The sequence below is a fragment of the Lithobates pipiens genome, unplaced genomic scaffold, assembly GCF_037356315.1.
Source record: "Lithobates pipiens isolate NorthernLeopardFrog02 unplaced genomic scaffold, aLitPip1_a1.2 Scaffold_10, whole genome shotgun sequence".
Taxonomy (NCBI): domain Eukaryota; kingdom Metazoa; phylum Chordata; class Amphibia; order Anura; family Ranidae; genus Lithobates; species Lithobates pipiens.
The window spans coordinates 169,222,166-169,245,206 of record NW_027507686.1 but is presented as its reverse complement, the minus strand read 5'-3'; the positions used below and the strand labels follow the sequence as shown (position 1 = coordinate 169,245,206).

The following is a 23,041-nucleotide window of genomic DNA, read 5'->3' as shown; positions in this document are numbered from 1 at the left end:
ACCCTAATCGACTCAGACTGAGTTGAGTCAATTCTAGGTCCTGAGAAAGACGACTCTCTGAGTGGGCTGTTAGGAGCAGATCGTCTAGGTAGGGGATAATTGAGACTGATTGAAGCCTCAGAGGAACTAAAGCCTCTCCGAGAACCTTGGTAAAGATTCTCGGAGAGGATGATAGACCGAAGGGAAGTGCTCTGCACTGAAAGTGGTAAACCTTTGTGTCTATCTGCACTGCCATCCGAAGGAATTTCTGGCATTCCTCCCTTATTGGAATGTGCAGATAAGCATCCCTTAGGTCCAGGGTTGCCATAAATGTCTCTTTCTGCAGGAGATTCTTTATGGAATAAATGGACTCCATCCGAAATCTCTTGTAACGGATGGAGCGATTCAGTGGACGGAGGTTCATAATTAGTCTGAATCTCCCTGACGGTTTTCTTACCACAAAGATGTGCGAGTAAAAACCGTCCCCTTGTTCCTGAATAGGGACTGGTGTCAATACTTCTTGATCTACCATTTCCCCTATTAGTAAAGGTAAGGCCCTGGCCTTTTCTGAGTGACTTGGAAGCTTTGTCACCAGAAACTTGGAAGGAGGGTTGCTGTGAAATTCCAGCGCATGACCCCTTTTTATTATGTTTAAGACAAACTCGTTCGAGGTTGTCTCTTCCCATTGAGGAAGAAATTTGCTTAATCTTCCTCCCACAGGAACCCTGACGTCACTGGGGTTTGGGATCCTGATTGGGGCGGCTAAACAGTATGCCCCCTTTTCCTTTCCCTTTATGTCCCGACCAATGTTTTTTGGGGGTTGAACTCTTCTCTGATTTAGAGGGTTCCTTAAAGGGACGAAAAATTTTTCTTTGAAAATTTTTCTTTTTTGCAGGAAAGGTTTTCTTTTTGTCCGCCGTCCTTTCTAAGGCGGAGTCTAATTCAGGCCCGAAGACTAAGTCTCCTGTAAAAGGGACGCTGCACAGGCGGGTTTTAGACGCCGTGTCTCCCCCCCAGGTTTTCATCCATACTGACCTCCTTGCTGCCACTGAAAGTGCTGCAGATTTAGCCGTAAATTTAACGGAGTCCGTGGAGGCGTCAGAGATGAAACTGGTGGCCTTAAAAAGCATAGGGAAAGATTTCAAAAGCTCCCCCCTAGGAGTGCCTGCCTTTAAGTGTTCTTGTAGTTGCGATAACCAGAACTCCAGGTTTCTAGCTACACAGGAAGTGGCTAGAGCTGGTTTTAAGCCTGCCATAGAGGCATCCCAGGCCCTCTTTAAGACGATGTCTGTTCTCCTGTCCATGGGATCTTTCAGGTGGCCCATATCCTCAAAGGCCAGATCAGCCTGCTTTGAGATTTTGGACAGAGGGGCGTCTAGTTTTGGATTTTTATTCCAGACCGCCTCTGGGCTCTCATCAAAAGGGAACCTTCTCTTAAGGGATTTAAGAAAGAAAACCTTCTTGTCTGGTTCAGACCACTCCTTAAGGACAAGGTCAGAAAGCACCTTATGTATAGGAAAAACCCTTGCTTTCTTTTTCCCCAGAGCCTCATACATTTGATCATGTCTGGATAACTGAGTTTCTTCCTCCTCAATTTCCAGCGTATCATAGATAGCCCCCATTAGCTCATCTACTTCCTCGAGAGATAATCTATATTTTGAGGCTTTAGATGCTGCTTGATCCTCTTCCTGACCCGAGTCAGTGTCAGAGGATTCGGGGCTAATCAACGTGGGGCTAGGCTCCCTGACCATACGGGGCTCCCCTGAGCTGGGTGTTGTAAGGCATGGTGAGGATGAGATTATAGTTGTTTTACTCGTGGAGGCAGCTGCAGCTGATCCCACGTCAGTGATTAACTCCCGGAGGGACTTAAAGGTCGACGCCATTTCCTCTTTAAAGGAGCCCAAAAACTTTGCTAAAGGGGAATCTGCCTCAGATTTAAGCAAGCTTGCAATGCATTGCTTGCATAGGGCTTTGTTAGAGCCAGAGGACAACCTATTCCCACAATTAGGACACTTTTTGCGGCCTGTCTTGTCTTCCCTTGGCATCTCTTTAGCCTGAAAATAAGAAGACAAAGGATTTCTTAGCGTCAGAACCATGTCCCTCTTAGAATCACCACTAACAAACAACCTCACTGTGAGTAAACCGCCACCGTGGGGTACTACAGGGCCCAGCCTACAAACACCACCACTCCACCAGAGTAATAGCATGCCCAGCAGCCTACCTGGGTTTGGCTGGTGCCTGTCTCCGCCGGAGTATCCTGGGGAATAGCCTCCATGGTCCCCCTCTGACGCTCCGAATCCCGCCGCTAATCCGGTATAGCTGGACGCTGGTCGGGCTTTACAGGCACAGCGCTGGCTCTCCCTCTCCTCCTTGTACCCTTAGAGACCCGGAACCAGAAGTCTCGGCACGCAGTGATGACGCGGTTCTGCCGGAAGTGAACGCTCGGCGTCTCCGACCCCCTGCAACGAGGAGGGAAGATGGAAGGTTCCACTCACCACTCCTGGGGGAAACCGGCGTCATTCTGCCCCTGGCCACCTCGGCACTGGAAGGAGGAGGGTAACGGGTCTGCTCCGGTTCAGCTGGACGGTACCCGAGCCAAAGAAAAAAAGGTATGGACCCAAACTGCAGCCATAAACCAGGACCCGGTCCCTTAGGCTTGCAGGTTCTCAGGCAGCCCCTGAGAGGGGCCTCCAGGTTCCTGGCAACATGTTCCTCCGACGGAGGAAACACAAATGACTGACCAGGGACCTGAGGGACCGCCTTTTGAACTGTGGCAATGTGTTTCCTGTGTCGATGGGAGGAGCTCCATCTCTCAAGGGCTGTCCTGGAAGAACACTTGGGAAAAAGGCACCGACCATTTTATTGATGTTAAAAGCATATTATTTTTAAACTTTTAAAAACAGTGAATTTTATTCAAAAAATGTGGCATGAAAACAAAAACATAAGTAAATAAATACCCGACACAAGCTCACACAGCAAGACTCACAGTATACAATAGTCCATTTAAGTATTTAACCACGTTTACCAAAAAAATAAAAAATAAAAAGTGGGCCCCAATACCCCTAACAAAGAATAGCTAGGATTAGAAAGGAAGGGTGGACCAGGTCAGCTTGATTGTAGAAACCATTTATGCTGATGGACGATACAAGATTGGAAAAATGTAAAGGTGAGCTGCATAAAGAATTGTAATATATGTTTCCACTTCAAAAGTACACGGCCAATCACGGGCGAATGAGAAAATTGCAGATCTGCATGGCGACAGCCAAAACAGATGGGGGAAGCTGAAAAAGAAAAACATTGAAGAGTCAGAAACTGACAAATTTAGAAATACATGGTAACATACCTCTAACGTTGGTTAACTAAAAAATGGGTGGGCCAGGAATTTAAATTTCCATTTAGAACTGGCTGGGCTCACATGGGGAATGCAGCGGCTCACAGCAGGAGTCCGGTGTGTCTCCATTCAATGTTTCAGGTCCAATGTTGGCTGAATTCAGACCTGAAATGAATGAAAAGATGCGCAGGACTCCTGTGCAATTCACACTGGAGACTGCAGAGATGTGTGAAGCGGCTCCATAGAGAGTCGTCACAATCTCCTGCTATGTGCATTGGATGCGGTGGAAACCCTCATCCAATTCGCAATAGTGTGAACCCCGTCACAAAGTTTGTATAAAATAGTTTAATTGAAATATAATAAGTACACTGAGGAGTGAGGAAACATACCTATTTCAAACCACTAAAAATTAGGAATTACCCCAACCGCTGGCTACACAGATAGATCACCACCCCCTAGACTGACACCCCCCATAATAAACTACTGACACCTCAGACTGACCCCCGTCCAACTGAAACACCAGACTGAACCCCTGTCACTAATACACGTCACCCCCAACTAATGACAATAATAACTGCTACCGCTTTCCTTTTTTTTCCCCTCTATGACAGTTGGGGGGTTAAGTTTGTGTCCTCCCACAATAGTACTAATGCAGGTCGTGAAATTCTGTATCCCCTCTTATAATATTACAGACCGTGAAAATAGGCATCCCTCTTGTTGTAATGACAGCATTTAAAATAGGTATCCCCTCTAGTAATGCAGGCCGTGAGAATAAGTAAGGATGCACCGAGTGGGTTTTTTGGTGCCGAAACCGATACCAAAAATAAATCTTCCTTGATCCGGAAAACCTAATAACACCGATACCAAAAGTGACTGTTTTTAAAAATATTTTTATACAGAAGATGATCAGAGATTGGGGACATGATACAAGAGATCAATGCAGCCTCACCAGTGCCCGTCAGATGCAGCCAGCCAGTGTCCCCGGTAGTGCCGCCAGTGTCGCCATTGCAGCCAGTGAAGGGAGAGCCGCCGCCTGTTTCATTATAGCGCCGGGAACATCACAGGTTTCATTTCAATAGCCGTGTGTTCCCCCCGCTGTGCGCCGTCACATACAGCCCCTCTCCCTTGTCTGTGCACTTTGATAGACAGATCACCCGTTTGATCTGTCTATCAAAGTGCCCGGACAAGGGAGAGGGGCTGTATGTGACGGCGCACAGCGGGGAACACACAGCTATTGAAATGAAAGCTGTGATGTTCCCGGCGCTATAATGGAACAGGCAGCGGCTCTCCTCTTTTCTATGATCTAGGAAGCCCCCCTGATAGGTGGAGCCCCATCCCACCCAATTTTCCGTGCAAGTATCGGCGGGGATTCTCTTTCGGCTTTTTGCCAAAAGGGCCATTTTCAGCCGATATGTTTCGGAGGTCGAAATTTTGGTGCATCCCTGAAAATAGGTATCCCCAAGTAATGCAGGAAGTGAAAATAGGTATCACCCCTTATAATGCAGGGCTGTCCTCTGACATCCAGGCAGCCTGTACCAACCATCGCGTACCTCCTGTGGCATGCAGCCTGTGGCCCCCCATGACACCCAGCCAGTGCAGCCTGTGGCCCCCCTGTGACATCCAGACTGCCCCCCCAATGTGACATCCAGATTGCCCCCCCAATGCGACATCCAGATTGCCCCCCCCCAATGCGACATCCAGATTGCCCCCCAATGCGGCATCCAGATTGCCCCCCCAATGCGACATCCAGATTGCCAGATTGCCCCCCCAATGCGACATCCAGATTGCCCCCCAAATGCGACATCCAGATTGCCCCCCTCAATGCGACATCCAGATTGCCCCCCTCAATGCGACATCCAGATTGCCCCCCCAATGCGACATCCAGATTGCCCCCCCAATGCGACATCCAGATTGCCCCCCCCCGATGCGACATCCAGATTGCCCCCCCGATGCGACATCCAGACTTGCCCCCCTATGCGACATCCAGACTTGCCCCCCCTATGCGACATCCAGACTTGCCCCCCCTATGCGACATCCAGACTTGCCCCCCTATGCGACATCCAGACTTGCCCCCCTATGCGACATCCAGACTTGCCCCCCCATGCGACATCCAGACTTGCCCCCCCCCCTATGCAACATCCAGCCTTGCCCTCCCAACAGGTGACAGACTTGCCCCATGTGACATCCAGACTTGCCCCCCGTGACATCAAGACTGCCACCTCCGGGTGACATCCAGACTTGCCGCGCCCCCTCCCCCCCGCTGTGACATCCAGACTTGCCACCATGTGACATCCAGACTGGCCACCATGTGACATCCAGACTGGCCACCATGTAACAGACTTGCCCCGTGTGACATCCAGACTTGCCCCCCCTCCCCTATGTGACATCCAGACTTGCCCCCCCCTATGTGACATGCAGACTTGCCCCAACCTCCCCTATGTGACATCCAGACTTGCCCCCCCCCAGGTGACAGACTTGCCCCGTGTGACATCCAGACTTGCCCCCCCGTGACAGACTTGCCCGTGAGACATCCAGACTGCTCTCCCTGTGACAGACTTGCCCTGGGTGACATCCAGACTTGCCTCCCCCTTGTAACATCCAGACTTGCCCCCCCCTCGCTCTGACATGCAGACTTGCCCCCCCCCTCGCTGTGACATCCAGACTTGCCCCCCCCTCGCTGTGACATCCAGACTTGCCCCCCCCCTCGCTGTGACATCCAGACTTGCCCCCCCTCGCTGTGACATCCAGACTTGCCCCCCCCTCGCTGTGACATCCAGACTTGCCCCCCCTCGCTGTGACATCCAGACTTGCCCCCCCCTCGCTGTGAAATCCAGACTTGCCCCCCCCTCGCTGTGACATCCAGACTTGCCCCCCTCGCTGTGACATCCAGACTTGCCCCCCCTCGCTGTGACATCCAGACTTGCCCCCCCCTCGCTGTGACATCCAGACTTGCCCCCCCCTCGCTGTGACATCCAGACTTGCCCCCCCCTCGCTGTGACATCCAGACTTGCCCCGTGTGACATCCAGACTTGACCCCCCCCTCGCTGTGACATCCAGACTTGCCCCCCCCCATGTGACATCCAGACTTGCCCCTCCTCCCCTATGTGACATCCAGACTTGCCCCCCCTCCCCTATGTGACATCCAGACTTGCCCTCCCCCCTCCCCTATGTGACATCCAGACTTGCCACCCTCTCCCCTATGTGACATCCAGACTTGCCCCCTGTGAAATCAAGACTGCCACCCCCGGGTGACATCCAGACTTGCCCCCCCATGACAGACTTGCCCGTGAGACATCCAGACTGCCCTCCCTGTGACAGACTTGCCCTGGGTGACATCCAGACTTGCCTCCCCCTTGTAACATCCAGACTTGCCCCCCCCAGTGTGACATCCAGACTTCCCCCCCCTCTGTGACATCCAGACTTGCTCCCCCCCGCTGTGACATCCAGACTTGCTCCCCCCCGCTGTGACATCCAGACTTGCTACCCCCCCGCTGTGACATCCAGACTTGCTACCCCCATATGTGACATCCAGACTTGCTCCGCCCCATATGTGACATCCAGATTGCCCCCCCTAAAGTGACATCCAGATTGCCCCCCCTAAAGTGACATCCAGATTGCCCCCCCCTAATGTGACATCCAGACTGGCCACCATGTAACATCCAGTCTGGCCACCATGTAACAGACTTGCCCCGTGTGACATCCAGACTTGCCCCCCTCCCCTATGTGACATCCAGACTTGCCCCCCCTCCCCTATGTGACATCCAGACTTGCCCCCCCTCCCCTATGTGACATCCAGACTTGCCCCCCTCCCCTATGTGACATCCAGACTTGCCCCCCTCCCCTATGTGACATTCAGACTTGCCCCCCTCCCCTATGTGAAATCCAGACTTGCCCCCCCTCCCCGCTGTGACATCCAGACTTGCCCCCCCTGCCCGCTGTGACATCCAGACTTGCCCCCCCTCCCTACGGTGACATCCAGACTTGCCCCCCATGTGACATCCAGACTTGCCCCCCCTGTGTGACATCCAGACTTGCCCCCCCTCCCCTATGTGACATCCAGACTTGCCCCCCCTCCCCTATGTGACATCCAGACTTGCCCCCCTCCCCTATGTGACATCCAGACTTGCCCCCCTCCCCTATGTGACATCCAGACTTGCCACCCCTCCCCTATGTGACATCCATACTTGCCCCCCCTCCCCTATGTGACATCCAGACTTGCCCCCCCTCCCCTATGTGACATCCAGACTTGCCCCTCCCCTCCCCTATGTGACATCCAGTCTTGCCCCCCCTCCCCTATGTGACATCCAGTCTTGCCCCCCCTCCCCTATGTGACATCCAGACTTGCCCCCCCCCTCCCCTATGTGACATGCAGACTTGCCCCCCCTCCCCTATGTGACATGCAGACTTGCCCCCCCTCCCCTATGTGATATCCAGACTTGCCCCCCCTTCCCTATGTGACATCCAGACTTGCCCCCTCCCTTATGTGACATCCAGACTTGCCCCCCATGTGACATCCAGACTTGCCCCCCCCATGTGACATCCAGACTTGCCCCCCCCATGTGACATCAAGACTTGCCCCCCCATGTGACATCAAGACTTGCCCCCCCATGTGACATCAAGACTTGCCCCCTGTGACATCAAGACTGCCACCCCCGAGTGACATCCAGACTTGTCCCCCCCCGTGACAGACTTGCCCGTGAGACATACAGACTTCCCTCCCTGTGAGAGACTTGCTCTGGGTGACATCCAGACTTGCCTCCCCCTTGTAACATCCAGACTTGCCCCCTCTCTGTGACATCCAGACTTGCCCCCCCCGCTGTGACATCCAGACTTGCCCCCCCGCTGTGACATCCAGACTTGCACCCCCTCCCCTATGTGACATTCAGACTTGCACCCCCTCCCCTATGTGACATGCAGACTTGCCCCCCCCTCCCCTATGTGACATCCAGACTTGCCCCCCCCATGTGACATCCAGACTTGCCCCCCCATGTGACATCCAGACTTGCCCCCTGTGACATCAAGACTTGCCCCCCCGTGACAGACTTGCCCGTGAGACATCCAGACTGCACTCCCTAAGACAGACTTGCCCTGGGTGACATCCAGACTTGCCTCCCCCTTGCAACATCCAGACTTGCCCCCCCTCGCTGTGACATCCAGACTTGCCCCCCCTCGCTGTGACATCCAGACTTGCCCGCCCCCTCGCTGTGACATCCAGACTTGCCCCCCCTCGCTGTGACATCCAGACTTGCCCCCCCTCGCTGTGACATCCAGACTTGCCCCCCCTCGCTGTGACATCCAGACTTCCCCCCCTCGCGGTGACATCCAGACTTGCCCCCCCCTTGCTGTGACATCCAGACTTGCCCCCCCCTCGCTGTGACATCCAGACTTGCCCCCCCTCCCCTATGTGACATCCAGACTTGCCCCCCCTCCCCTATGTGACATGCAGACTTGCCCTCCCCTATGTGACATCCAGACTTGCCCCCCCCTATGTGACATCCAGACTTGCCCCCCCCTATGTGACATCCAGACTTGCCCCCCCATGTGACATCCAGACTTGCCCCCCACCAGGTGACATCCAGACTTGCCCCGTGTGACATCCAGACTTGCCCCCTGTGACAGACTTGCCCGTGAGACATCCAGACTGCCGTCCCTGTGACAGACTTGCCCTGGGTGACATACAGACATGCCCCCCCGTGACAGACTTGCCCGTGAGACATCCAGACTGCCCTCCCTGTGACAGACTTGCCCTGGGTGACATCCAGACTTGCCTCCCCCTTGTAACATCCAGACTTGCCCCCCCCTCGCTGTGACATCCGGACTTGCCCCCCCTCGCTGTGACATCCAGACTTGCCCCCCCTCGCTGTGACATCCAGACTTGCCCCCCCTCGCTGTGACATCCAGACTTGCCCCCCCTCGCTGTGACATCCAGACTTGCCCCCCCTCGCTGTGACATCCAGACTTGCCCCCCCTCGCTGTGACATCCAGACTTGCCCCCCCTCGCTGTGACATCCAGACTTGCCCCCCCTCGCTGTGACATCCAGACTTGCCCCCCCTCGCTGTGACATCCAGACTTGCCCCCCCTCGCTGTGACATCCAGACTTGCCCCCCCTCGCTGTGACATCCAGACTTGCCCCCCCTCGCTGTGACATCCAGACTTGCCCCCCTCGCTGTGACATCCAGACTTGCCCCCCCTCGCTGTGACATCCAGACTTGCCCCCCCTCGCTGTGACATCCAGACTTGCCCCCCCTCGCTGTGACATCCAGACTTGCCCCCCCTCGCTGTGACATCCAGACTTGCCCCCCTCGCTGTGACATCCAGACTTGCCCCCCCTCGCTGTGACATCCAGACTTGCCCCCCCTCACTGTGATATCCAGACTTGCCCCCCCTCGCTGTGACATCCAGACTTGCCCCCCCTCGCTGTGACATCCAGACTTGCCCCCCCCCCGCTGTGATATCCAGACTTGCCCCCCCGCTGTGACATCCAGACTTGCCCCCCCTCGCTGTGACATCCAGACTTGCCCCCCCCATGTGACATCCAGACTTGACCCCCCTCCCCTATGTGACATCCAGACTTGCCCCCCTCCCCTATGTGACATCCAGACTTGCCCCCCTCCCCTATGTGACATCCAGACTTGCCCCCCTCCCCTATGTGACATCCAGACTTGCCCCCCTCCCCCATGTGACATCCAGACTTGCCCCCCCATGTGACATCCAGACTTGCCCCCCACCAGGTGACAGACTTGCCCCGTGTGACATCCAGACTTGCCCCCCGTGACATCAAGACTGCCACCCCCGGGTGACATCCAGACTTGCCCCCCCCCCGTGACAGACTTGCCCGTGAGACATCCAGACTGCCCCCCTGTGACAGACTTGCCCTGGGTGACATCCAGACTTGCCTCCCCCTTGTAACATCCAGACTTGCCCCCTCTCTTTGACATCCAGACTTGCCCCCCCTCTGTGACATCCAGACTTGCCACCCCCCCGCTGTGACATCCAGACTTGCCACCATGTGACATCCAGACTGGCCACCGTGTGACTTCCAGACTCGCCACCATGTAACAGACTTGCCCCGTGTGACATCAGACTTGCCCCCCTCCCCTATGTGACATCCAGACTTGGCCCCCCTCCCCTATGTGACATCCAGACTTGCCCCCCCTCCACTATGTGACATCCAGACTTGCCCCCCCATGTGACATCCAGACTTGCCCCCCCATGTGACATCCAGACTTGCCCCCCACCAGGTGACATCCAGACTTGCCCCCCACCAGGTGACAGACTTGCCCCGTGTGACATCCAGACTTGCCCCCTGTGACAGACTTGCCCGTGAGACATCCAGACTGCCGTCCCTGTGACAGACTTGCCCTGGGTGACATACAGACTTGCCCCCCCGTGACAGACTTGCCCATGAGACATCCAGACTGCCCTCCCTGTGACAAACTTGCCCTGGGTGACATCCAGACTTGCCTCCCCCATGTAACATCCAGACTTGCCCCCCCCTCGCTGTGACATCCAGACTTGCCCCCCCTCGCTGTGACATCCAGACTGCCGTCCCTGTGACAGACTTGCCCTGGGTGACATACAGACTTGCCCCCCCCGTGACAGACTTGCCCGTGAGACATCCAGACTGCCCTCCCTGTGACAGACTTGCCCTGGGTGACATCCAGACTTGCCTCCCCCTTGTAACATCCAGACTTGTCCCCCCCTCACTATGACATCCAGACTTGCCCCCCCTCGCTGTGACATCCAGACTTGCCCCCCCTCGCTGTGACATGCAGACTTGCCCCCCCCCTCGCTGTGACATCCAGACTTGCCCCCCCCTCGCTGTGACATCCAGACTTGCTCCCCCCTCGCTGTGACATCCAGACTTGCCCCTTCCTCGCTGTGACATCCAGACTTGCCCCCCCCTCGCTGTGACATCCAGACTTGCCCCCCCTATGTGACATCCAGACTTGCCCCCCCTATGTGACATCCAGACTTGCCCCCCCTATGTGACATCCAGACTTGCCCCCCCTCCACTATGTGAAATCCAGACTTGCCCCCCCTCCCCTATGTGACATCCAGACTTGCCCTCCCCCTCCCCTATGTGACATCCAGACTGCCCTCTCTGTGACAGACTTGCCCTGGGTGACATCCAGACTTGCCTCCCCCTTGTAACATCCAGACTTGCCCCCCCTCGCTGTGACATCCAGACTTGCCCCCCCCCTCGCTGTGACATCCAGACTTGCCCCCCCTCGCTGTGACATCCAGACTTGCCCCCCCCTCGCTGTGACATCCAGACTTGACCCCCCTCTCTGTGACATCCAGACTTCCCCCCTATGTGACATCCAGACTTGCCCCCCACCAGGTGACAGACTTGCCCCGTGTGACATCCAGACTTGCCCCCTGTGACAGACTTGCCCGTGAGACATCCAGACTGCCGTCCCTGTGACAGACTTGCCCTGGGTGACATAAAGACTTGCCCCCCGTGACAGACTTGCCCGTGAGATATCCAGACTGCCGTCCCTGTGACAGACTTGCCCTGGGTGACATCCAGACTTGCCCCCCCTCGCTGTGACATCCAGACTTACCCCCCCTCGCTGTGACATCCAGACTTGCCCCCCCTGCTGTGACATTCAGACTTGCCCCCCCTCACTGTGACATCCAGACTTGACCCCCCCCTCGCTGTGACATCCAGACTTGACCCCCCCTCGCTGTGACATCCAGACTTGACCCCCCCTCGCTGTGACATCCAGACTTGCCCCCCCTCGCTGTGACATCCAGACTTGCCCCCCCTATGTGACATCCAGACTTGCCCCCCCATGTGACATCCAGACTTGCCCCCCCTCCCCTATGTGAAATCCAGACTTGCCCTCCCCCCCTCCCCTATGTGACATCCAGACTGCCCTCCCTGTGGCAGACTTGCCCTGGGTGACATCCAGACTTGCCTCCCCCTTGTAACATCCAGACTTGCCCCCCCTCGCTGTGACATCCAGACTTGCCCCCCTCGCTGTGACATCCAGACTTGCCCCCCCCCTCGCTGTGACATCCAGACTTGACCCCCCCCCCTCGCTGTGACATCCAGACTTGACCCCCCCCCGCTGTGACATCCAGACTTGCCCCCCCTCCCCTATGTGAAATCCAGACTTGCCCCCCCCTCCCCTATGTGACATCCAGACTTGCCCTCCCCCCTCCCCTATGTGACATCCAGACTTGCCCCCCCTATGTGACATCCAGACTTGCCCCCCTCTCCCCTATGTGACATCCAGACTTGCCCCCTGTGAAATCAAGACTGCCACCCCCGGGTGACATCCAGACTTGCCCCCGTGACAGACTTGCCCGTGAGACATTCAGACTGCCCTGCCTGTGACAGACTTGCCCTGGGTGACATCCAGACTTGCCTCCCCCTTGTAACATCCAGACTTGCCCCCCTCGCTGTGACATCCAGACTTGACCCCCCTCGCTGTGACATCCAGACTTGCCCCCCCCCTCGCTGTGACATCCAGACTTGACCCCCCTCGCTGTGACATCCAGACTTGACCCCCCCCGCTGTGACATCCAGACTTGCCCCCCCTCCCCTATGTGAAATCCAGACTTGCCCCCCCTCCCCTATGTGACATCCAGACTTGCCCTCCCCCTCCCCTATGTGACATCCAGACTTGCCCCCCTATGTGACATCCAGACTTGCCCCCCTCTCCCCTATGTGACATCCAGACTTGCCCCCTGTGAAATCAAGACTGCCACCCCCGGGTGACATCCAGACTTGCCCCCGTGACAGACTTGCCCGTGAGACATTCAGACTGCCCTGCCTGTGACAGACTTGCCCTGGGTGACATCCAGACTTGCCTCCCCCTTGTAACATTCAGACTTGCCCCCCCACTGTGACATCCAGACTTGCCCCCCCGCTGTGACATCCAGACTTGCTCCCCCCATATGTGACATCCAGATTGCCCCCCCAATGTGATATCCAGATTGCCCCCCCCCAATGTGACATCCAGATTGCCCCCCCCAATGTGACATCCAGATTGCCCCCCCCAATGTGACATCCAGATTGCCCCCCCCAATGTGACATCCAGATTGCCCCCCCTATGTGACATCCAGATTGCCCCCCCTATGTGACATCCAGATTGCCCCCCCATGTGACATCCAGACTGGCCACCATGTAACAGACTTGCCCCGTGTGACATCCAGACTTGCCCCCGCTCCCCTATGTGACATCCAGTCTTGCCCCCCCTCCCCTATGTGACATCCAGACTTGGCCCCCCTCCCCTATCTGACATCCAGACTTGCCCCCCTCCCCTATGTGACATCCAGACTTGCCCCCCCTCCCCTATGTGACATGCAGACTTGCCCCCCCTCCCCTATGTGACATGCAGACTTGCCCCCCCTCCCCTATGTGACATCCAGACTTGCCCCCCCCTCCCCTATGTGACATCCAGACTTGCCCCCCCTCGCTGTGACATCCAGACTTGCCCACCCTGCTGTGACATCCAGACTTCCCCCCCCCCTCACTGTGACATCCAGACTTGACCCCCCCTCGCTGTGACATCCAGACTTGACCCCCCCCCTCGCTGTGACATCCAGACTTGACCCCCCTCGCTGTGACATCCAGACTTGACCCCCCCCGCTGTGACATCCAGACTTGCCCCCCCTCCCCTATGTGAAATCCAGACTTGCCCCCCCTCCCCTATGTGACATCCAGACTTGCCCTCCCCCTCCCCTATGTGACATCCAGACTTGCCCCCCTATGTGACATCCAGACTTGCCCCCCTCTCCCCTATGTGACATCCAGACTTGCCCCCTGTGAAATCAAGACTGCCACCCCCGGGTGACATCCAGACTTGCCCCCGTGACAGACTTGCCCGTGAGACATTCAGACTGCCCTGCCTGTGACAGACTTGCCCTGGGTGACATCCAGACTTGCCTCCCCCTTGTAACATTCAGACTTGCCCCCCCGCTGTGACATCCAGACTTGGCCCCCCCGCTGTGACATCCAGACTTGCTCCCCCCATATGTGACATCCAGATTGCCCCCCCAATGTGATATCCAGATTGCCCCCCCCCCAATGTGACATCCAGATTGCCCCCCCCAATGTGACATCCAGATTGCCCCCCCCAATGTGACATCCAGATTGCCCCCCCAATGTGACATCCAGATTGCCCCCCCTATGTGACATCCAGATTGCCCCCCCTATGTGACATCCAGATTGCCCCCCCCATGTGACATCCAGACTGGCCACCATGTAACAGACTTGCCCCGTGTGACATCCAGACTTGCCCCCGCTCCCCTATGTGACATCCAGACTTGCCCCCCCTCCCCTATGTGACATCCAGACTTGGCCCCCCTCCCCTATGTGACATCCAGACTTGCCCCCCCTCCCCTATGTGACATCCAGACTTGCCCCCCCTCCCCTATGTGACATCCAGACTTGCCCCCCCTCCCCTATGTGACATGCAGACTTGCCCCCCCTCCCTATGTGACATCCAGACTTGCCCCCCCCTCCCCTATGTGACATCCAGACTTGCCCCCCCCTCCCCTATGTGACATCCAGACTTGCCCCCCCTCGCTGTGACATCCAGACTTGCCCACCCTGCTGTGACATCCAGACTTCCCCCCCCCTCACTGTGACATCCAGACTTGCCCCCCCCTCGCTGTGACATCCAAACTTGACCCCCCCCCTCGCTGTGACATCCAGACTTGACCCCCCCCCTCACTGTGAACATCCAGACTTGACCCCCCCCTCGCTGTGACATCCAGACTTGCCCCCCCTCGCTGTGACATCCAGACTTGCCCCCCCTCGCTGTGACATCCATACTTGCCCCCCCTATGTGACATCCAGACTTGCCCCCCCCTATGTGACATCCAGACTTGCCCCCCCCCTATGTGACATCCAGATTTGCCCCCCCTATGTGACATCCAGACTTGCCCCCCCTATGTGACATCCAGAATTGCCCCCCCTTCCTTTATGTGAAATCCAGACTTCCCCCCCTCCCCTATGTGACATCCAGACTTGCCCTCCCCCCTCCCCTATGTGACATCCAGACTGCCCTCCCTGTGACAGACTTGCCCTGGGTGACATCCAGACTTGCCTCCCCCTTGTAACATCCAGACTTGCCCCCCCCCCTCGCTGTGACATCCAGACTTGCCCCCCCTCGCTGTGACATCCAGACTTGCCCCCCCCTCGCTGTGACATCCAGACTTGACCCCCCCTCGCTGTGACATCCAGACTTGACCCCCCCCTCGCTGTGACATCCAGACTTGACCCCCCCCTCGCTGTGACATCCAGACTTCCCCCCCTATTTGACATCCAGACTTGCCCCCCCTCCCCTATGTGAAATCCAGACTTGCCCCCCCTCCCTATGTGACATCCAGACTTGCCCTCCCCCTCCCCTATGTGACATCCAGACTTGCCCCCCCTATGTGACATCCAGACTTGCCCCCCTCTCCCCTATGTGACATCCAGACTTGCCCGTGAGACATTCAGACTGCCCTGCCTGTGACAGACTTGCCCTGGGTGACATCCAGACTTGCCTCCCCCTTGTAACATCCAGACTTGCCCCCCCGCTGTGACATCCAGACTTGCCCCCTCGCTGTGACATCCAGACTTGCTCCCCCCCATATGTGACATCTAGATTGCCCCCCAATGTGATATCCAGATTGCCCCCCCCCAATGTGACATCCAGATTGCCCCCCCTATGTGACATCCAGACTGGCCACCATGTAACATCCAGTCTGGCCACCATGTAACAGACTTGCCCCGTGTGACATCCAGACTTGCCCCCGCTCCCCTATGTGACATCCAGACTTGCCCCCCCTCCCCTATGTGACATCCAGACTTGGCCCCCCTCCCCTATGTGACATCCAGACTTGGCCCCCCCTCCCCTATGTGACATCCAGACTTGCCCCCCCTCCCTTATGTGACATCCAGACTTGCCCCCCCCTCCCCTATGTGACATCCAGACTTGCCCCCCCTTCCCTATGTGACATGCAGACTTGCCCCCCTCCCCTATGTGACATCCAGACTTGCCCCTTCTCCCCTATGTGACATCCAGACTTGCCCCCTCCCCTATGTGACATCCAGACTTGCCCCCCCATGTGACATCCAGACTTGCCCCCACCAGGTGACAGACTTGCCCCGTGTGACATCCAGACTTGCCCCCTGTGACATCAAGACTTGCCCCCCCGTGACAGACTTGACCGAGAGACATCCAGACTGCCCTCCCTGTGACAGACTTGCCCTGGGTGACATCCAGACTTGCCTCCCCCTTGTAACATCCAGACTTGCCCCCCCCCTCGCTGTGACATCCAGACTTGCCCACCCCCTTGCTGTGACATCCAGACTTGCCCCCCCCCTCGCTGTGACATCCAGACTTGCCCCCCCCTCGCTGTGACATCCAGACTTGCCCTGTGTGACATCCAGACTTGCCCCCCCTATGTGACATCCAGACTTGCCCCCCCTATGTGACATCCAGACTTGCCCCCCTCTCCCCTATGTGACATCCAGACTTGCCCCCCTCTCCCCTATGTGACATCCAGACTTGCCCCCTGTGAAATTAAGACTGACACCCCCGGGTGACATCCAAACTTGCCCCCCCCCGTGACAGACTTGCCCGTGAGACATCCAGACTGCCCTCCCTGTGACAGACTTGCCCTGGGTGACATCCAGACTTGCCTCCCCCTTGCAACATCCAGACTTGCCCCCACACGGTGACATCCAGATTGCCCCCCCGCTGTGACATCCAGACTTCCCCCCATGTGACATCCAGACTTGCCCCCCCCCACTGTGACATCCAGACTTGCTCCCCCCATGTGACATCCAGACTTGCTCCCCCCATGTGACATCCAGACTTGCCCCCCCTATGTGACATCCAGATTGCCCCCCCTATGTGACATCCAGACTGCCCCCCCTATGTGACATCCAGACTTGCCCCCCCCTCATGTGACATCCAGACTTGCCCCCCCATGTGACATCCAGACTTGCCCCCCCATATGTGACATCCAGATTACCCCCCTAATGTGACATCCAGATTGCCCCCCCTAATGTGACATCCAGATTGCCCCCCCTAATGTGACATCCAGATTGCCCCCCCGAATGTGACATCCAGACTCCCCCCCCTATGTGACATCCAAACTTGCCCCCCCTCATGTGACATCCAGACTTGCCCCCCCATGTGACATCCAAACTTGCACTTGCCCCCCTATGTGACATCCAGACTTGCCCCCCCTATGTGACATCCCAGACTTGCCCCCCCTATGTGACATCCAGACTTGCCCCCCCTATGTGACATCCAGACTTGCCCCCCCATATGTGACATCCATATTACCCCCTAATGTGACATCCAGATTGCCCCCCCTAATGTGACATCCAGATTGCCCCCCCTAATGTGACATCCATATTACCCCCCTAATGTGACATCCAGATTGCCCCCCCTAATGTGACATCCAGATTGCCCCCCCTAATGTGACATCCAGATTGCCCCCCCTAATGTGACATCCAGACTCCCCCCCTATGTGACATCCAGACTTGCCCCCCATGTGACATCCAAACTTGCACTTGCCCCCCTAGTGACATACAGATTTGCCCCCCCATGTGACATACAGATTTGCCCCCCCTATGTGACATACAGATTTGCCCCCCCCTATGTGACATACAGATTTGCCCACCCTATGTGACATACAGATTTGCCCACCCCATATGTGACATACAGACTTGCCCCAACATATGTGACATCCAGACTGCCCCCCCTGTGACATCCAGACTGCCCCCCCTGTGACATCCAGACTGCTCCCCCGGTTGCATCCAGACTTGCACCGTGTGACATCCAGACTGCCCCCCCCTGTGGCAGACTTGCCCTGGGTGACATCCAGACTTGACCCCCTGGTGACATCCAGACTTGACCCCCTGGTGACATCCAGACTTGACCCCCTGTGACAGACTTGCCCGTGTGACACCCAGACTGCCCCCCCTATGTGACATACAGATTTGCCCACCCCATATATGACATCCAGACTTGCCCCAACATATGTGACATCCAGACTGCCCCCCCCTGTGACATCCAGACTGCCCCCCCGGTTGCATCCAGACTTGCACCGTGTGACATCCAGACTGCCCCCCCCGTGGCAGACTTGCCCTGGGTGACATCCAGACTTGACCCCCCTTGTGACATCCAGACTTGACCCCCTGTGACAGACTTGCCCCGTGTGACACCCAGACTGCCCCCCCCCTGTGGCATCCAGACTGCCCCACGGTGACATCCAGACTTGCCCTCCCTACGGTGACAGACTTGCCCTGGGTGACATCCAGACTTGCCCCCTCCAGGTGACATCCAGACTTGCCCCCTCCCAGGTGAAATCCAGACTTGCCCCCTCCCAGGTGAAATCCAGACTTGCCCCCTCCCAGGTGACATCCGGACTTGCCCCCCAAAAGACATCCAGACTTGCCACCCCCCATATGTGACATACAGACTAGCCCCTACCAGGTGACAGACTTGCCCCGTGGGACATCTAGACTGCCCCCCCCCCGACAGACTTGGCCCCCGTGTGACATACAGACTTGCCTACCCCTGTGACATGCAACCAGCCTGTTTCCCCGTTGTCATGGAGATTATGTACACGCTCACCTCCGCCAATCAGATGAAGACAGCATAACGAATTATCTGGCCGAGCGGCGCCATTTTGTTGCTGTTGGTGTGTCAGAAAGAGGGAGTGTGCATTTCGGAGACTGTTTTGAGAGGACACAGCGCCCTACAGAGGACAAACCGGAGACTACACCCCCCCTTCTTCATAGCACATCTATTGGAGCGAAAGTAAGTGTCATATGACCGATGTCACCTGACGGGGGCGGGTCCAGTGTCGGGATGGGGGCGGGCTGGTGTAATGATCCGTCATTGTTTTCTCTCCTCCTTTCTGGTCTGAGGGAAGAGAAATGCCAGGTAGTGACCCACCATACCCTCCGTGACAGGGGTCCCCCCAACACCCTCCTTGACAGGGGCCCCGACACCCTGCGTGACAGGGGCCCCCCACACCCTCCATGACGGGGGCCCCCCCACACCCTCCGTGACAGGGACCCACAATACCCTTGGTGACAGGGCCCCCCCACACCCTGTGTGATGTGGCCCCCAACACCCTGGTGACAGGGGCCCCCCAACACCCTCCCTGACGGGGCCCCCCACACCCTGCGTGATGTGCCCCCGACACCCTCCGTGACAGGGGCCCCCCCCAACACCCTCCCAGACAGGGGCACCCCACACCTCGTTGACAGGGCCCCCCACACCCTCCGTGACAGGGGCCCCCCACACCCTCCGTGACAGGGGCCCCCCACACCCTCCGTGACAGGGGCCTCCCACACCCTCCGTGACAGGGGCCTCCCACACCCTCCGTGACAGGGGCCCCCACACCCTGCGTGATGTGGCCCCCGACACCCTTCGTGACAGGGGCCCCGACACCCTCCGTGATGTGGCCCCCCACACCCTCCGTGACAGGGGCCCCCGACACCCTCCGTGACAGGGGCCCCCCACACCGTCCATGATAGGGGCCCCCCCCCCACACCCTGCGCGATGTGGCCCCCGACACCCTCCATGACAGGGGCCCCCCCAACACCCTCCGTGACAGGGGCCCCCCACACCTTCCGTGACAGGGGCCCCCCACACCCTCCGTGACAGGGGCCCCCCACACCCTCCGTGACAGGGGCCTCCCACACCCTCCGTGACAGGGGCCTCCCACACCCTCCGTGACAGGGGCCTCCCACACCCTCCATGACAGGGGCCCCCACACCCTGCGTGATGTGGCCCCCGACACCCTCCGTGACAGGGCCCCCCCAACACCCTTCGTGACAGGGGCCCCGACACCCTCTGTGATGTGGCCCCCCACACCCTCCGTGACAGGGGCCCCCCACACCGTCCATGATAGGGGCCCCCCACACCCTGCGCGATGTGGCCCCCAACACCCTCCATGACAGGGGCCCCCCCAACACCCTCCGTGACAGGGGGCCCCCACACCCTCTGTGACAGGGGCCCACAATACCCTCTGTGACAGGGGCCCCCCACACCCTGCGTGATGTGGCCCCCGACACCCTCCGTGACAGGGGCCCCCCCACACCCTCCGTGACAGGGGCCCCCCACACCCACCGTGACAGGGGCCCCCACACCCTCCGTGACGGGCCCACCCACACCCTCCGTGACAGGGGCCCCCGATACCCTCCGTGACAGGGGACACCCTCCGTGACAGGGCCCCCGACACCCTCCTTGACAGGGCCCCCGACACCCACCATGACAGGGGCCCACAATACCCTCCCGTGACAGGGCCCCCCCACACCCTGTGTGATGTGGCCCCCAACACCCTGGTGACAGGGGCCCCCCAACACCCTCCCTGACAGGGGCCCCCCACACCCTGCGTGATGTGCCCCGACACCCTCCGTGACAGGGGCCCCCCCAACACCCTCGCAGACAGGGGCCCCCCACACCCTCCGTGACAGGGGCCCCCCACACCCTCCGTGACAGGGGCCCCCCACACCCTCCGTGACAGGGGCCTCCCACACCCTCCGTGACAGGGGCCCCCACACCCTGCGTGATGTGGCCCCCAACACCCATCCGTGACAGGGGCCCCCCCACACCCTCCGTGACAGGGGCCCACCCACACCCTCCGTGACAGGGGCCCCCGACACCCTCCGTGACAGGGGACACCCTCCGTGACAGCGCTCCCCTGACACCCTCCTTGACAGGGCCCCCCGACACCCACCATGACAGGGGCCCATCCACATCCCTCCGTGACAGGGGCCCCTGACACCCTCCGTGACAGGGGCCACTGACACCCTCCGTGACAGGGGCCACTGACACCCTCCGCGACAGGGGCCCCCGACACCCACCGTGACAGGGGCCCCCACGACACCAACCGTGACAGGGCCCCCCGACTCCCTCTCCGTAACTTGGGCTCCCGACACCCTCCGTGACAGGGGCCCCCCGACACCCTCCATGACAGGAGCCCCCGACACCCTCCGTGACAGGAGCCCCCGACACCCTCCGTGACAGGAGCCCCCGACACCCTCCGTGACAGGCCCCCCAACTTCCTTTATGACGGGCCCCTGACTCCCTCCATGACAGGGGCTCCCGACTCCCTTTATGACGGCCCACCAACTTCCTTTATGACAGGGCCCCCCGACTTGCTCCATACAGGGGCCCCCGATTTCCTCCATGACAGGGGCCCCCAATTTCCTCCATGATAAGGACCCCCGACACCCTCCATGACAGGGCCCCCCAACTTCCTCCATGATGTGCCCCTGACACCCTCCATGACAGGGGTCCCCTGACTTCCTACTTGACAGGGGTCCCCGATTTCCTCCATGACAGGAGCCCCTGACACCCTCCATGACAGGGGCCCCAAACTTCCTCCATGATAAGGGCCTCCCCGACACAGGGCCCCCGTCTTCCTCCATGACAGGGGCCCCGACACCCTCCATACTGGGGCCCCCCAACTTCCTACCTGACAGGGGCCCCTGACTTCCTCTGTGACAGGGCCCCAGACTGCCTCTGTGACAGGGGCCCCAGACTGCCTCTGTGACAGGGGCCCCCCGACTGCCTCTGTGACAGGGGCCCCCCGACTGCCTCTGTGACAGGGGCCCCCCGACTTCCTCCATGACAGGGGCCCCCGACTTCCTCCGTGACAGGGGCCCCCGACACCCTCCGTGACAGGGGCCCCCGACACCCTCCGTGACAGGGCCCCCCGACACCCTCCGTGACAGGGCCCCCCCGACACCCTCCGTGACAGGGCCCCCCCGACACCCTCCGTGACAGGGGCCCACGACACCCTCCGTGACAGGGCCCCCCCGAATTCCTCCCATGACAGGGGGCCCCCCCGAATTCCTCCATGACAGGGGGCCCCCCCGAATTCCTCCATGACAGGGGGCCCCCACAACACCCTCCATGACAGGGGCCTCCCCGACTTCCTCCCTGACAGGGGCCCCCCCGACTTCCTCGATGACAGGGCCCCTCCATGACAGGCCCCCTGACTTCCTCCATGACAGGGGCCCCCCTCCTCCCAGCGCAAATTCCCCCAATCCCTCCTAGAACACTGGAAAGGGACACCCCATTACATTAAAGGATAACAAGAGAGAACAATTTAGGGCTCTTTCACACTGGGGGGGATGGGGGTATCGGCGGTAAATTGCCGCTATTTTTTAGTGTGAAAGTCACCTCAGATTTCTCATCTCCCCTTTACTTCGGAGGATGTTTATAAATCACTATTAATATTCTGCTGTCTTCATAGCAATCGCTGCACATTGACAGATGAATCCTCCGTATTTTATACATCATCTCCACCTTCTTTTCATATATTTATTACTGTTATCAGCACCTAAAGTGCTCTGGATTGTATTATATGAATTCTCACGTGTTGGATATTTATTTGCTCATTATTGTCACATTATTGGAATCGCCATTAATTACATCCTTGTACACCGATGTCATGTCAGCTTTGATGCATCAATTCATTTGGCAATCACTACAGCAGCCCCTCCATTCCATATATATACCAATCACATTACATACCCATAAGATATCGGGTGCCTGCGGCAGCGGGTCACTTTTCATCATTATATATAATTCAAAGTGGGAGTATCCACTACACAGTTATTATGCCACCCCACCAACTCACATCCCACCCCTATCCCCCCTCCTAGCAGAAATCTACCCCCCATTCCCTCTCCTAGCACAAATCCTCCCGCCCCCCCAATCCCTCCTAGAACAAATCCCCCAAATCAC

The 23,041-nt window shown here is 58.1% G+C and overlaps 1 long non-coding RNA gene across 1 annotated transcript; it reads right to left on the bottom strand.

The window, feature by feature from the left end:
- Positions 1-2,858: 2,858 nt before the first annotated feature.
- On the bottom strand, positions 2,859-19,304 carry LOC143942231 (uncharacterized). Its single transcript, XR_013264733.1, has 2 exons — positions 18,908-19,304; positions 2,859-3,260 (listed from the first exon to the last, which is right to left on the bottom strand). It is a non-coding gene; the product is annotated as an uncharacterized LOC143942231 (long non-coding RNA).
- Between the last annotated feature and the right edge of the window lie 3,737 nt (positions 19,305-23,041).